This window comes from Cupressus sempervirens, chromosome 2, assembly GCF_028749045.1.
Source record: "Cupressus sempervirens isolate cs-2001-9-10 chromosome 2, ASM2874904v1, whole genome shotgun sequence".
In the NCBI taxonomy this organism is placed as follows: domain Eukaryota; kingdom Viridiplantae; phylum Streptophyta; class Pinopsida; order Cupressales; family Cupressaceae; genus Cupressus; species Cupressus sempervirens.
In genome coordinates, this window is record NC_143119.1 from 191,673,408 (window position 1) to 191,688,279 (window position 14,872).

Sequence of the window (14,872 nt, forward strand, 5' to 3'; positions counted from 1 at the left end):
GATAATTAGTTTTAAAGTAAGATTTTAAATAAACTTAAACTCACAAGATGTTAAAAATAATAAATTGACATATTTACAATCTTTGGGAAGAAAAATGATTTAGTTATTATTGTTGTTCAACATGCTAGCTAGTGAGGTGGAAGATAAAATAATTACTTTTTGCAAATTCTAATTAATGCATGACGTCATTGTTGTTGGAAAAAATATGTGAATTTTTGTTAGGAAAAATTAATTTTTCTACCTACCAAAAATAGTATGGACCAATAGAATGAGCACAAAATATCATTTATAAAATAGAAAAAAATGAAAAATAGATATACACATTGTAAGTTTTATAGAAACTTTTAAATTCTTTAATTAGATGAATCAAGTTTAATGTAATATTAGCACTAACACGAATGCACAAGTATTCTGCACGCACCATCTACTTAAATACAAGTGCTAGATTATTTACTGGTATAACATATATTATTTCCTTTAACCCATTAATTTCAGAAAGAAGGTAAACTTTCCTTATAAGATTTAAAGGACGACGGATTTTTTTGAATTAAAACAAACTTACACAGCTAATCTGCACATTTAGAATATGTTTAAACAGGAGACGATAATTCAGGATTTTCTTCTGCTCTGTTAACCCTGTGAAGATATGGAGATGATGCGTAGCTTCAACTTCAAATGGATACGCCCGTGCTTCCTCTTTCATCAGGTATTTTCCCTTCATTCTCATTCTTCACTTCTGTATACACGTAAACAGGGTAAACCCCCTCCTCACGGTACGCCCAAATTTAATTCTTCATTACAATACACCAAATCCGCCTCATCTCGATACACACTCAAACCACCTCCATTACTGCCCTTCAATTTTGTGCACTTCAATCAGCACATTACTGCCCTCTGCAGATCTGGAAACACAAACAAGGCCTGGGAGGAATTAAACTCAGCCTTACATATAATACTCTGATTGATGGGATCTGCAAAAGAGGTAGAGTTAATGAAGCTCTTGTTTTATTTTCTGAGATGATACAATTTGGCATCTCTCCTGATGTTATTTCATGCACTACCCTAATAAATAGTTTTTACAATGTGGGAAGGGAAGATGAAGCTCTAAGGTTAGTAGCTAAAACGAAACACAGTTACTGCTCTCCAGATATTGTTACATATACTACTCTGATTGATGGCCTCTGCAAAGTAGACAGAGTAGATGAATCTCTAGAATTATTCGCTAAAGTGATAGAAGAAGGCCATTTTCTTAACATCTACACTTATACTAGCCTGATAAATGGCTTTTGTAAAGCTGGAAAAACAGGCAAAGCATATAATCTGTTTAAAAAAATGGCAGATTTTGGTTCTTCACCTGACGCAGTGACATTTAGTACTGTTATTGATGGACTATGCAAAGATGGCATGATGCACAAGGCTTGGGATTGTTTATATGACATGGGTAAAAAGGGTTTACAACCAGATGTAATTACTTGTAGCTCTTTGATACGCAGCCTATGCAAACTACATGAGATGGAAAAGGCTCAGAAGTTGTTCAAAGAGATGCTTAGCAAAGGCTATTCCCCAGATGTTGTTACCTACAACACTCTAATTGCTGGTTTATGTCAGAATAACAGGGAAAATGAAGTATTTACCCTTCTTTCTGAGATGCAAAATAAGGGACATTTCCCTAATGTAATTACATATAGTACACTAATACATGCATTTCATAGATTGGGAGACATGAACATGGTGGGAAAGATGTTAGAGGAAATGGAAGCGAGGGATTTGAAACCTGACGAAGTGACATACAACACAGTCATTGATGGTCTGTGCAAGGCTGGATATTTTTCAAGATTAGCATATCAAATGTTCATTTTTAAATATTAGATAGTGGATCATGACAGTTCAAATTCTATTTGTAGCAGTCAAGTGTGTCCATTCATATTAAGCAATTCTCTTTGCTTGTGAAGAAAGATATGAAGAGAAACCCACTTCAGTTTAGTAATTCTAGTAGTGTACTCTCTAGCGGATCATAATTTGATAAATTATGAAGATTCTATTTTCACAGTATCTGGAATTCACATAACAAATCAGAGATGTTCAAGTTATTAAAAAGTGAACATCCTAAATGTGGCTGTACTTTTCTCTCAAAAGAATTCTCACCTAGCAAATGTTAAGCAGCCTTCGGATCAATATTTTGTGTGCGTCAGATTCTTCTTCTTTAGATTGACAAGTGAATTACGAACGTAAGACTTTTAATAAATGTCGTTCCATTCTGAATTTGAGTAAATGCCGTTCCATTCTTCATTCCTTTTTTCCCGATTCTTCCTTAAGGGTTGCACATAGATCATTTGATGTAAATTTACTTCCTTAACTCAAAGTGATCCACCAAAAGACATTTACTCTAATACCGAGCTGTGTGCCAGCTGATTTAGGAATAAAGAACAAAACCCCATTTTATAAAAGTTTTCTTATGATTTTAAAATGATTATCGAATTCCAGCCGATGTACAGAAAAACTATGAAATCCCATTCCATTAAAAGTTTTGAGTGTTGAATGATTATTAGAGAGCTCCTATAGTCAAGTCAAAGCCTACTAATGCGTGATTTCTGGCCACTGAAATAGATCTTGTGGTAGTTTGATAAACCTTGGATTATGTAGTCGGGTGAAATCCCACTAGTTGCAATTCCCCTGATATTATTGCCTGCAGTACCTTAATTAATGGTCTCTGCAAGGTGGGCAGGAAAGACGAAGCTCTAAGGTTAGTAGTAGCTGGAATGAAGAATGAGTTGATGAAGCTCTAAGATTACTACTAGCCTGATAGAAGGCTTTTGCAAGGCTGAAAAATAGACAAAGCCTACAATTTGTTGGTATAAATGATTGAGTTTGGTCATTTTAATGAAGTGGCATTTAATGCTGTTATTAGTGGGCTTTGCAAGAACAGAAGAGGCTTGGGATTGGGATTGTCTTTCTGACATGTCTAGAAAGGGTATCCATCCAAACCTAATTATTTGTATTTGTTTGATATGCAGCCTATGAGAATTGCATTAGGTGGAAAAGCCTCAAAAGTTGTTTTAAAATATGCTAAGGAAAGGTTGCTTCCCCGATGTTGTTACCTACAACATTCTAATTGGTGGTTTATGTCAGAGAAATAAGGAAAAGTAAGCATTCACACTTCTCTCTCGGATAGAAAACATGGAACATCTTCCTGATGTTAAAGGAGATGTAAAACACATTGAAGAATAGGAAACATGGAAATGGTTGGAAAGATGTTAAAGGAGATGGAATATGAAATTTTAAACTGGATGATGCAACACAGAATACAAATCTAGAGCTCATTGATTCACAAAAAAGCCGCTAATTGAAGGCTTGACTCCTAATGTAGTCAATTATAATTGTCTGATCAATGCCCATTGCAAAATCGGTGAAATAGGTAGGGCCTTGACATATGTTCCAAACATGAAAGTGGTTGGTATTGCTCCAACTGTTCTAACTTATACTATATTGATTGATTGTTTTTTGATAGGAAAACAAACTAGACATGACTTTTTGAATGCTACGGGAGATTAGAGAAAAGGGGTTAATTCCAAGCACTCTACCTTGTGTCATATGTTGGAATATTAAATGCAAAAGGTCGTTTGCCCCTGGAGCCAAACGCCCATCGACCATCCCTGATGACCTGCACAACAGTCATAAACATGAATGCGGTAGGTGAGTTTTCAAATTTGGAAAAGAGGCAGAAATTTTTTGTGGTGGAAGACAAAAGGAATGTCTTACATTCATTTGAGACTAGAGAGAGTAGAAGTTGAAGAGATCAGAAGTTGCAGAGAAGGAAGAAGAAGAAAGTAAGCAATCAACAAATTCAGTTGTGCAGAAGATAGAAGGAAGTTCATTTCGTGCTTGCAGATGCACATATTTCTTCTCTGATCATTCTGTAAGTTTATTGTTTGTCGAGTTCGTCCTGTTGAAGCAATGATTGCTCCAAGCACTATTGTATGCAGCCATTAGAGCTGCAAGTTTAAAGTTTTGAAGTTTGAAGTTGTTTAAAGTTTTAGGGTTATTTTAGGGTTTTCTGGTTGAAGCCGAATGCTCCCAGATTTTGTAATGATTTAATCAAAGTTGAATAGAAAGCAAGGAGGCATACTAGAATCCATTGTTCTTCTTCTATTCATTGCATTTGAGAAGTTTGTTTGGAAGTTTCAAACTTTGGTTCTCTGGTTTTAATGGTGGAAATGTTCACGTAATAGTTCTGTCACTCAGTATTGTCTTTGGTAGAAGTCATTTTCTGCAATGGCTACCGAGTTCACTCAGTACCTTCTTCTACCGAGCTCCACCCTCCAGTGGCTACCGAGTTCACTCGGCATCCACACTACCGAGCTCACTCGGCATCCATTATTGCCGAGTTGTTCTTCATCTACCGAGCTCAATTGGCATCCATTGTTGCCAAGTTGTTTTTTCATCTACCGAGCTCACTCAGTACACTCCTACCACTCGGTTTATTAAGGTGCTGAGAAAAACTGGCACTCGAATTTAATTTTGTTTTTTTAATTTATTTACATGGTATCAAAGCTTTGAGGCCCCACATCTAAAGTGAGTTAGGGCAATTTTTTCTTGGGATATTTGATATGGTAAGAGATGCAGGAAAGATATGGCAACAGCCACCACCCTTCAATGGACAAAATTATGATACATGGTGAAAGAAGATGAAAACCATTATGGTTGCAAATGATTTATGGGAGTTTGTAGTTAATTCAATGATGTGACAGACCCAGTTCAGTATGCTACTCTTACCAATAATCAAAAGACTCATTTGAAAGAGTCAAGGAGGAAGGATGCTAAAGCATTAAGTCTTATTGAAGCAACAATGAGAGAGACATTATTTTTGAAGATTGCAACAACAAATTATGCAAAAGAAGCATGGGATATCCTTGAGATTAACTTCAAGGGGACCGATTAAGTCCATACAGTAAAGCTACAGAATATAAGGAGGGAGTTTGAGAACTTTCAGATGAAGGAAAATGAATCAATTGTAGATTTCAGTTCAAGGACCTCAAATGTAATTAACCAACTGAAGTCAAATGGAGAAGACTATCAAGAGCAGAGGATAGTGGAAAAGATATTGAGGAGTTTACCTCATAAATATGACAATTTGGTCATGACCATAGAAGAGGTAAAAGACCTCACTATTTTGACAATGGATGAGTTGATGGGTACTCTTCAAACTCATGAGCATAGAATTAACAGATCTGCATCTTCTTCTTCCCAAGAGCAAGCATTCAAGACTTAGTCAAATCCATGAGGAAGGGGGAGAGGAAGAAATGGCTCAGGCAGAAACTCCAGAGGCAGAGGCCGAGGTAATGGAGGACAAAGAAATGTTGCAGCAAAAAGCTTAGGAAGAGCAGATGGAGCAAGTAGCTCACAAAATACTTCAAGAGAAGGTAAGAAAAACTACAACTCAAATAAGAGCAATGTAGAATGCTACTACTGTCATAAATATGGGCATTATGCAAGTGAAAGTTGGAAGAAGCAAAATGATTAGTTAGGACAAGCAAATGTGGCTGATGTGAACATGGGAAGTGGAAACAATGCCACTACCTTTATCATGCGTAATGTTGGTGAAGAAGGAAGCCCTGAGGTTTGGTACCTCGACAGTGGATGTAGCAACCACATGAGTGGTAATGAAACCTTGTTTTCATTCATTGACAAGAGTTTCAAATCTGAAATTAAAATGGGTAACAATGGAACCCTACCAGTTGTGGGCAAATGATCTATTATGGTCCGCACCAAGCAAGGTGAGAAGAAGGAAATACAAAATGTGTACTTTTCCCCTGGTATGAAGCACAATCTAATGAGCATTGGTCAGCTCATTCAAAATGGATACAAAGTGCTGATGGAGAATGACAGGTGTGTCATTCATGAAAAGGATGGGAGCAAGAACTTACTTGCAGCAGTTCAAATGACAAAGAACATAATGTTTCCCTTGAGGATAGAGACATGTTTCTCATCTCAAGTTGATATTGCACCTCCCACACAATCAGCTCTAAGGAGTGTGATTGAAGACCCTTCACGGCTATGACACCTCAGGTATGGTCATCTTGGCTATGCTGATTTAAATTTGTTGTCAAATAAAAGAATGGTAGAAGGTTTGCCATGAATAGAAAATTCATGTGACAAGTGTGAGGCTTGTATTTTGGGTAAGCAACATAGACTTCCCTTTAATTCTGTAAATTCTAGGAGGGCTAGATATCCATTAAAGTTAGTGCATACTAACCTAGTCGGTCCTATGCAAGTTACTTCCATTGGGGGGAGTACTTATTTCATGACATTTATTGATGATTTCAGTCGTAGGACATGGGTTTTTTTTTGAAATCTAAATCTGAAGCATTTGATAAGTTTCTTGAGTTCAAAGCCCTAGCTGAAAGAGAATGTGGACACTATATCAAGGTCCTAAGATCAGATAGAGGAGGGGAGTATACCTCCAATTCTTTTGTAAATTTTTGCAGGAAACATGGCATAAAGAAAGAGCTCACAACCAACTATACACCACAGCAGAATGGAGTGATTGAAAGAAAGAACTAGACTATTGTTGAAATGGCAAGGAGCATGATGAAAGAAAAAGGTCTTCCAACTAAATTTTGGGGAGAGGTTGTGGCAACAGCAGTTTACCTAATTAATAGGTGTCCTATAAAGGCAGCCTGTGATAGAATTCCAATGGAAGCATGGTCACGAGGAAGATGGACAGTTGAACACCTAAGGGTGTTTGAATGTGTTGCATATGCACACGTGCCTAAAGAGCAAAGACATAAATTGGATGACAAAGGTGTGAAGTGCATCTTCACAAGGTACAGCTCAGAATCAAAGGCATACAGATTGTATGACCCATTTAACAACAAGATGATTCTCTCAAGAGATGTGGAATTTCTTGAAAATCAGTCATGGTATGGACCGACTGATGAATCACCAAGCACCTCAAATAAAGTGCCAATTATGAGTGAAGAGGATGCCAATGAACAACAAGAAGAAGGAGCAGATAGCAGAAAAGGCAAGTAGCCTCAATCAATCTCAAGCTCCTCTAAGCATGACCAAGTGTCAGTGCCAAGCGGTAGTGAAGATTCTGATCCCACACTTTCCTCCTTGTTACCAAGAAAGACCAAGAGTCTTAGGGAGATATACCAAGAAGAAAGGTATGAAGATTATGATGAGAGTGTTAATTTTGCATTATTTTCTCATAGTAATCCAATATATTTTAAAGAAACTATTAAGGAGAAGAAATGGTGTAAGGCCATGGATGAGGAGATAAATGCTATAGAAAGGAATGAGACACAGGAGCTAATTGATTTGCCTCCCAAGAAGCAAGTGATTGGGGTGAAATGGGTCTACAAGACCAAATGCAATGTTGAAGGCAAGATTGATAAGCATAAGGCAAGGCTAGTAGTCAAGGGCTACAAACAAGCGTATGGCAGAGATTATGATGAGACATATGCCCCGGTTGCAAGAATGGAAACCGTGCATGTTGTCATAGCAATTGCAGCTCAACACAAATGGAAGGTATACCAAATGGATGTAAAGTCCGCCTTCCTAAATGGTGTATTAAAGGAAGAAGTATATGTGGAGCAGCCACCTGGTTATGAAGTAGCAGGTGAAGAGAACAAAGTATATAGATTGAAGAGAGCTCTTTATGGGCTCAAGCAAGCTCCAAGGGCATGGTACAATAGGATGACTCATATTTGATGAGCAATAGCTTTAGCAAAAGCAGTGGTGAGCCTACTCTCTACATCAAGGCAGCAAATAAAAAAATTTTGATTGTTGTCTTGTATGTAGATGATTTGATTTTTACTAGTAATGGCAAGGCTCTAATTGGTGAGTTCAAAGAGGCCATGAAAAATGAATTTGAGATGACGGACCTTGGTCTCTTGAAATACTTTCTAGGCATATAAGTAAAACAAGTGCATGATGGCATCTTCATCTCTCAAGAAAAATATGCAAGGCAGATTTTGGAGAGATTCAAAATGCAGAATAGTAAGCTAGCTCCCACACCAACAGCCATAGGTTTGAAGTTGAGCAAGGAAGACTCTACCAAGAGAGTGGATCCAACACTATACAAGAGTATGGTTGGAAGTTTAATGTATTTGACTGCAACTCGGCTAGACCTAATGCATGCAGTAAGTTTGATTTCCAAATTTATGGAAACACCAAAGGATTCCCATTGGCAAGCAGGAAAGAGGATCCTAAGGTATGTGAAAGGTACCAAGGGATTTGGAATTTTGTATATCGCAAATAAAGATTTCAAGTTGGTTGGTTACATGGATAGTGATTGGGTTGGAAGTATAGATGATAGGAAGAGCATTTCTGAATACATGTTTCATATGGGATTGGGTGGAATTTCATGGGCATCCAAGAAGCAACCTATTGTTGCTCAATCTACAACAAAGGCTGAATACATAGCAGCAAATGCAATAGCATGTCAAGCTATTTGGTTAAGGAGGATCTCGATAGACTTGAATGAAAGGCAAGAGGATGGAACCACAATTTATTGTGACAACATCTCTTCAATTGCATTGTCCAAGAATCCAGTCTTCCATAGTAGAAGTAAGCATATTGAGATCAGATATCATTTTATCAGAGAGTTGGTGGAGAATGGGGATATTAAAATGGAATTTTGTAAGTTTGAGCAATAGCTCGCAAACATTTTCACAAAGCCATTAGGCATTGGATGTTTTGTACACCTAAGAGAGTGTCTTGGTGTAGTTGATGTGGATCAGTAGTGATCCTTGTTTGTTTGGATCGGGACAAAGGGGGAGTGTTGGAATATTAAATGCAAATGGTTGTTTACCCCTAGAGCCAAACACCCACCTACCATCCCTGACGACCTGCACAACAGTCATAAACATGAATGCGGTAGGTGAGTTTTCAAATTTGGAAAAGAGGGGAATTTTTTTGTTGTAGAAGACAAAAGGAATGTCTCACATTCATTTTAGATCAGAGAGAGTAGAAGTTGAAGAAATCAGAAGTTGCAGAGAAGGAAGAAGAAGAAAGTAAGCGATCAATAGATCCAGTTGTGCAGAAGACAGAAGGAAGTTCATTTCATGCCTGCAGATGCATGTATTTCTTCTCTGATCATTCTGTAAGTTTATTGTTTTTTGAGTTTGTCATGTTGAAGTAGTGATTGCTCTAGGCACTATTGTATGCAGCCATTAGAGCTGCAAGTTTAAAGTTTTGAAGTTTGAAGTTGTTTAAAGTTTTAGGGTTATTATAGGGTTTTCTGGTTGAAGCCGAACCCTCCCAAATTTTGTAATGATTTAATCAAAGTTGAATAGAAAGCAAGGAGGCATACTAGAATCCATTATTCTTCTTCTATTCATTGCATTTGAGAAGTTTGTTTGGAAGTTTCAAACTTTGGTTCTCTGGTTTTAATGGTGGAAATGTTCACGTAATAGTTTTGTCACTCGATATTGTCTTTGGTAGAAGTCATTTTCTGCAGTGGCTACCGAGTTCACTCGGCATCCACACTTTACTGAGCTCACTCGACATCCATTGTTGCCGAGTTGTCCTTCATCTACCGAGCTCACTTGGCATCCATTGTTGCCGAGTTATTTTTTCATCTACCGAGCTCACTCGGTACACTCCTGCCACTCAGTTTATTAAGGTGCCGAGCAAAACTGGCACTCGACAATAGTTAGTGCCGAGTGAAAAATTAATGTTGTGTTTTTAATTTATTTACACCATAGACATGACCTTGAGAAAACTCATTTGGTGATGAATCAAATGAAGAAAGGAGGCTGTACTCCTAATGATGCAACTATTGGGATACTTAATTGGCTTGTTGATCTTGGTCAAATGAAAAAACTAGGGAACTTTGTAAATGATGATTCTTTTATTATTTCAAGGGATGCATAACTCTTATGCCTTTGTCAGTGCTAGCCATATCAAAGTCACACCTGGTTATATAATTTTCCAGGTAGAAACTGATATTTATACACTTGTTTCAGTATAATTCATGAATAGTAACTTATGTGCAAGGATAGGAGAATCAATGTTGGTTATATTATATTCTAGCATAAACTCTAATCTTGTATAATAGTTTAGAATGAGAGCATAATATGATGGTTCCTTTTCAACATCAAATAACTTTTTTTCTGTAGCTTACAGTTAGAAGCAATTCTATAATTATACCTAAAAAATGAAATATGAATTCAAACTTCAAATCTTTTTGTGGATTCGTGCATAGCATGAAATATGCTAGGCCTAGCAGTAAAAAAGTTAACTTGCATAGGTTGTTGTAAAGGTGTGTTGACACATTCAGTTCATTAATTTTCTCATAGCTCAAAGTGAGACATATTTTGGGTGGATTCTGTTGACACTATTATAGTCTATACTGACTTATTTTATACAAGTTGGCTAAATTAAAACATTTCTAATGAAAAATACTATGCTGGAGTTGAGTTCAAATATTTACATATCTAACATTAGGGAAACAAGCATTATATCTGCATCTAACTGACATGATCATAAAAACTAAATTTTGACAGTCAAACGTCTGTGTTTTCAGTCATGGACAGATTGTTTTTGTGCTTTTTAGTTATAGAGAAATCGGTTGATGGTTTGAGTAAGTCTATATAAAGGGAGATTTCTCCAACGTGATAGACAATAGTAAACATTAGCAACCTAACATCAGACACTATTAAATTGATGGTAGATGGTTTATGCAAAATCTACACACAATCCACATTCTCAAGAAAATTGCCTGTCCACAATATTCATGCATACTAAATCATTGCCAATGTATCTTAATTGCTTTTGTAACTGACAATAATATTTGATTCTAATAACATGTGTTGTCTCTGATCCTTGTTACTTGTGTTTTGTATCTGGTTTTGTCTTGGCCTGCTGGCCTTTTGGATGCTGGACTTTTGTCTGTTCCAGCATATATGTTTGATATGTTTGTGCTGGACTTATCTGCTATAATCTTTTTTATGATGTAATGAGTTTTGGGTCCCTAGAAAACCCCCTTTTGTCATAATAAAAAACATTTGATTCTAGCATCATATAAAAAAAATTGAAGTTTGAAACTTTGAACTAAATTTTGAACAATAAAATTTAAAATTTAAAATCTTGTTAGTATTTATTACTATATAAATTCAATCATTAGCCATGAATTTGAATGTTGTATGTGTTGATGTTTTGTAACTTTACTCACATAAATTACATCTATATATATATATATATATATAAGATTTTAATTATGCTAATGAATGTCATGTCCCCTTTCTAGCAACATAACTTTAACAGGGAATTTGCCTATCATCGACTCTCGTAGGCAAATGATTTTGGAAAGAGAGTCATTTTATTTCCAGATGGTTACATTTTTGCTCTCGGAGAATAATAATTCTGTTAGTGGGGCCTACTTGTTCTAATATTAAATTAAGGTTGTACCTTAACTTTATAAAGTTATTTATTTAATTTTATAAAGTTAAATAATTAAAAAGTACATTATAAAAGACAATTTCGAAAGCTTCCAATAACTTTTCAACAAAGTGAATAAATAGAGGACATGAGGCACCCATTCAAGCAAGCGATTTTGTGAATTCGATTTCTATGTCAATTGAGGCAATTTGTAGTCATTGGTCTACAAATTTCCATTAGGTCTTTGGGAACGAAAAACTCCCTTGGATCAGCATAACTGAGGAGGTGAAATATTCCCCCGAAGGGTTGCACATTGGAGATGGTCTTCAGCCATTTCATGTTGAAACTATTTGCACATCCAAATCATTGCAAGGGTGACGTCTTGGAGCTTTGAGGATTGGTGAAATTGGAATCATTTAGCCGAAAACAACAGTCAGAGTATTTGTGAAGCAATGATTTGCTTTACAGCCTGAATACCTTATTCTGAAGAACAGAACGATGAGCTAACAAACGCATCAGGAGCGGATTAATTGTGAATCCGTTTTGGGTCACTCGATTTCATGAACAGGATCGTTTTGGCGGAGGCGGATTGGATCTTCATACCGGTTAAACTTACCTTGTAATCCATGGGTTTGGCATTTCCATTGGGTGTTACTGCAAAACGCGATATTCCTAGAACGAAACCAATGCAGACGTTCCTCATCGCCACCGAATCACTAGGGATATCATGGTCACGAAATGATGATTTGTTGATCGTTCAGATGACTGTGATCAGCGATTTGTCTTGCAAATTTCCAAGCATTGTTTCGGAAGGGCCGGCAGAAGGATTTAACGGTGCACTTGTTCTCCTATCGGCTTCTCCTCACCTTGCAACCAACGGCTCCATCTTTTGACAGAGCGGGCAAGAAGCGGTCAGAGCACAACACCAGTATTAAGAAGCAAGGTAGCCACGGCAGTAGAAGAAATGATCCATTGACTAGCAGACCTCTCCATGGCAGGTTGTATAGAGGAGAGACGACACTACATTCCATCCAACCTATGATAACTGGAATCAAATCATCCGATTACCAGGTTTTTTTTATTGCTCAGTTGTAATTCTTTTCAGACTGTTATTTTCCAATTGATTGTTAATAAAACAAGGGGACTGTATTTCTTGCGAATTCATCATGGCATAAAGATTTGATTTGATGAATAGCTACTATCAAGTATTGTTACTTTAGTGTCTCATTTAGAAAGGTTCACTCAATGGTATCTAAGTTTGAATGCAGACTGTTTGACGAAATGTCGAACTCCTAAAGTAATAAAGATTTTGGGTGCTGAAAAAAAGATATAATAAACTGTTAGGGTTATTACAATGAACTTGTCCTATATATATATATATATATATGATTTTAATTATGTTAATGAATAGACTTGTCTTATGAAGGGACGTGTCTATTCTCTCGCTCTCTTATAAATATAAGAAGTGGTTACAGTTGGAAATTATATACTGAAGATGAAAGTGCAATTATATTTGTTGCAATCCTCATTTCTTAAAAGCAAAGTCTACGAATAAAATCAATTGATTGTGGAATGAAGATTGTAAGACTTAGCATCCAATTTTTTGATGTTTGTATTGTAAATTATGCTGAAAATTTCTGAAGAAAGTCTATCAAAAACCAGATTTATTATGCTGCAGAGTTCTTAGAAAAGATATAGTCCTCATTAAGGCCGAATTGACTAGTGCCATGAGATTTTTCTATATTTTTAGATAAATGATTAAGATCATTTGGATAAAGCATTAATTGTCATGAGCTAAATTTCCCAAGATCTCAAGGAGCATTAATCTTGGAAAATTCAAACCATCTTTTCTTCTAAAAGATTTCAAAAGATTTGACAGGCGAGATTTGCTAGCAGTAAAAGTGCTCTTTCAAAGTGTGAACCAATTTATTACTTGATGCTATTCAACAAGGGTGTTAGAACTAGATTATAATAATAAGGTGAATTATAATATTTGCTACTGTTACAATTGATTTCCTTTATAATGGCTTCATAAGAAAGAAATCACTGTAATATGAAGTGGTAGTTTTACGATAAGCCATTTAATTTTTTGAGAATTTGTGAGTATCGGTTGGTCCGTCCTTGAAGTTACAGTTTGTTAGATCATTTATGGTTTGATTTGTTTTTGGATCATACTACATCTGTCATCAAAATGCAAGAAAATAAGATCATACAGATAGAAGATTCATAATGGAGGAAACAAGCGTAACCAAGGTTGACAAGAAATAAAAAACTAATCCTAAAGTCAAAGCTCAAAAAAATATCCCGCTGACATCGAACCAAGAACAAAAAAAATTGAATATATATAGATAAAAGTTGGAAATCAAAAATTAAAACTCAATTATTCAAATTAATACTAATATTTAGTTAAATAGAATTGTTTTATAGAATCTCACATAGACAATATATTGTTTACAACAATATACATATGTTATTAAACTATTATAAACAAGTTATAAATGACTTTCTTAAATTTACTAAACTATTGTGCATTATTCTCTTTAATTGCTTTCAAAAGCAAGACAAACTGGAATAAGAATCCTTCAAAGTTCCATTATTTGTATTAAAAAAATTTTTTATCAGAAATATAATTCTTTTTTAATTAAACCCATTGTTTACAAAATTAAACAATAAATTCTGGCTGGATAGATTAGATGAGGTGCAAAGGACAGGGACGAGGAGCAGAGCCTACCTTAATTCTCAAAGTTGATTCTATTGGTATTTTATCCTAGATTAGAAGGGGTGGTTCCTTAGTGATTTGGTATACTCTTCAACTTAAACCACTGGAATCTTGTACAGAAGTCTAATAACCTTCTACCAGCTCTAATCTATGCTTTGAATGTTTTCACCATAAGTGTTGCTTGTGTTTAATCCCCAATGCCTATGCTTTGAATGTTTCCACCCTAAGTGTCGCTTGTGCTTAATCCCCAATGTATCAACATATTCAGGATTGAAATATTGTGGATAGAGGGCAGCTCCTCTTAGATTTGTCTAGTGATTTTGATGACATTATGCATAAGGACAAAACTCCTTGCTAAGCTTGTCTTTTTTTACCCTCTTCCTTTTAATAATTTTTTTACCCTTCTTTTAATTAAAAATCAAAATGTTTAGTGTTTTCACAAGAGTCGACAACTTTTAAATACAAAGAACTAGATATTGGCTAAACTCTAAACCTCTGTTCAACTATTTTTTTTTTGAAGAAAAAAAAAAAGGTTTTTGAACCCCAAAATAGAGTTACAACGCAAACACACCACATGACAATCCTTGACCATAAGAGAGCAAGAAACAAATCAACTACACAAAGGCATTTACTATATCTATCATGATCTGCAAGAGTACATGGAATGCATTTATGTGTTATTTAATTTTATCATTGGTTTCTATAGCTCTAGTAGCTTTTTCTTACATCTTAATGTTGATTTTGTATTTTTAACGAGGACAAACATGC

The 14,872-nt window shown here is 35.7% G+C and overlaps 1 pseudogene across 1 annotated transcript; it reads left to right on the forward strand.

The window, feature by feature from the left end:
* Positions 1-646: 646 nt before the first annotated feature.
* Positions 647-9,879, forward strand: LOC149571723 (uncharacterized; annotated as a pseudogene). The gene is made up of 4 exons (XR_016360256.1): positions 647-773; positions 881-1,850; positions 3,315-3,615; positions 9,711-9,879. The product of XR_016360256.1 is annotated as an uncharacterized LOC149571723 (transcript).
* The last annotated feature ends 4,993 nt before the right edge of the window (positions 9,880-14,872 follow it).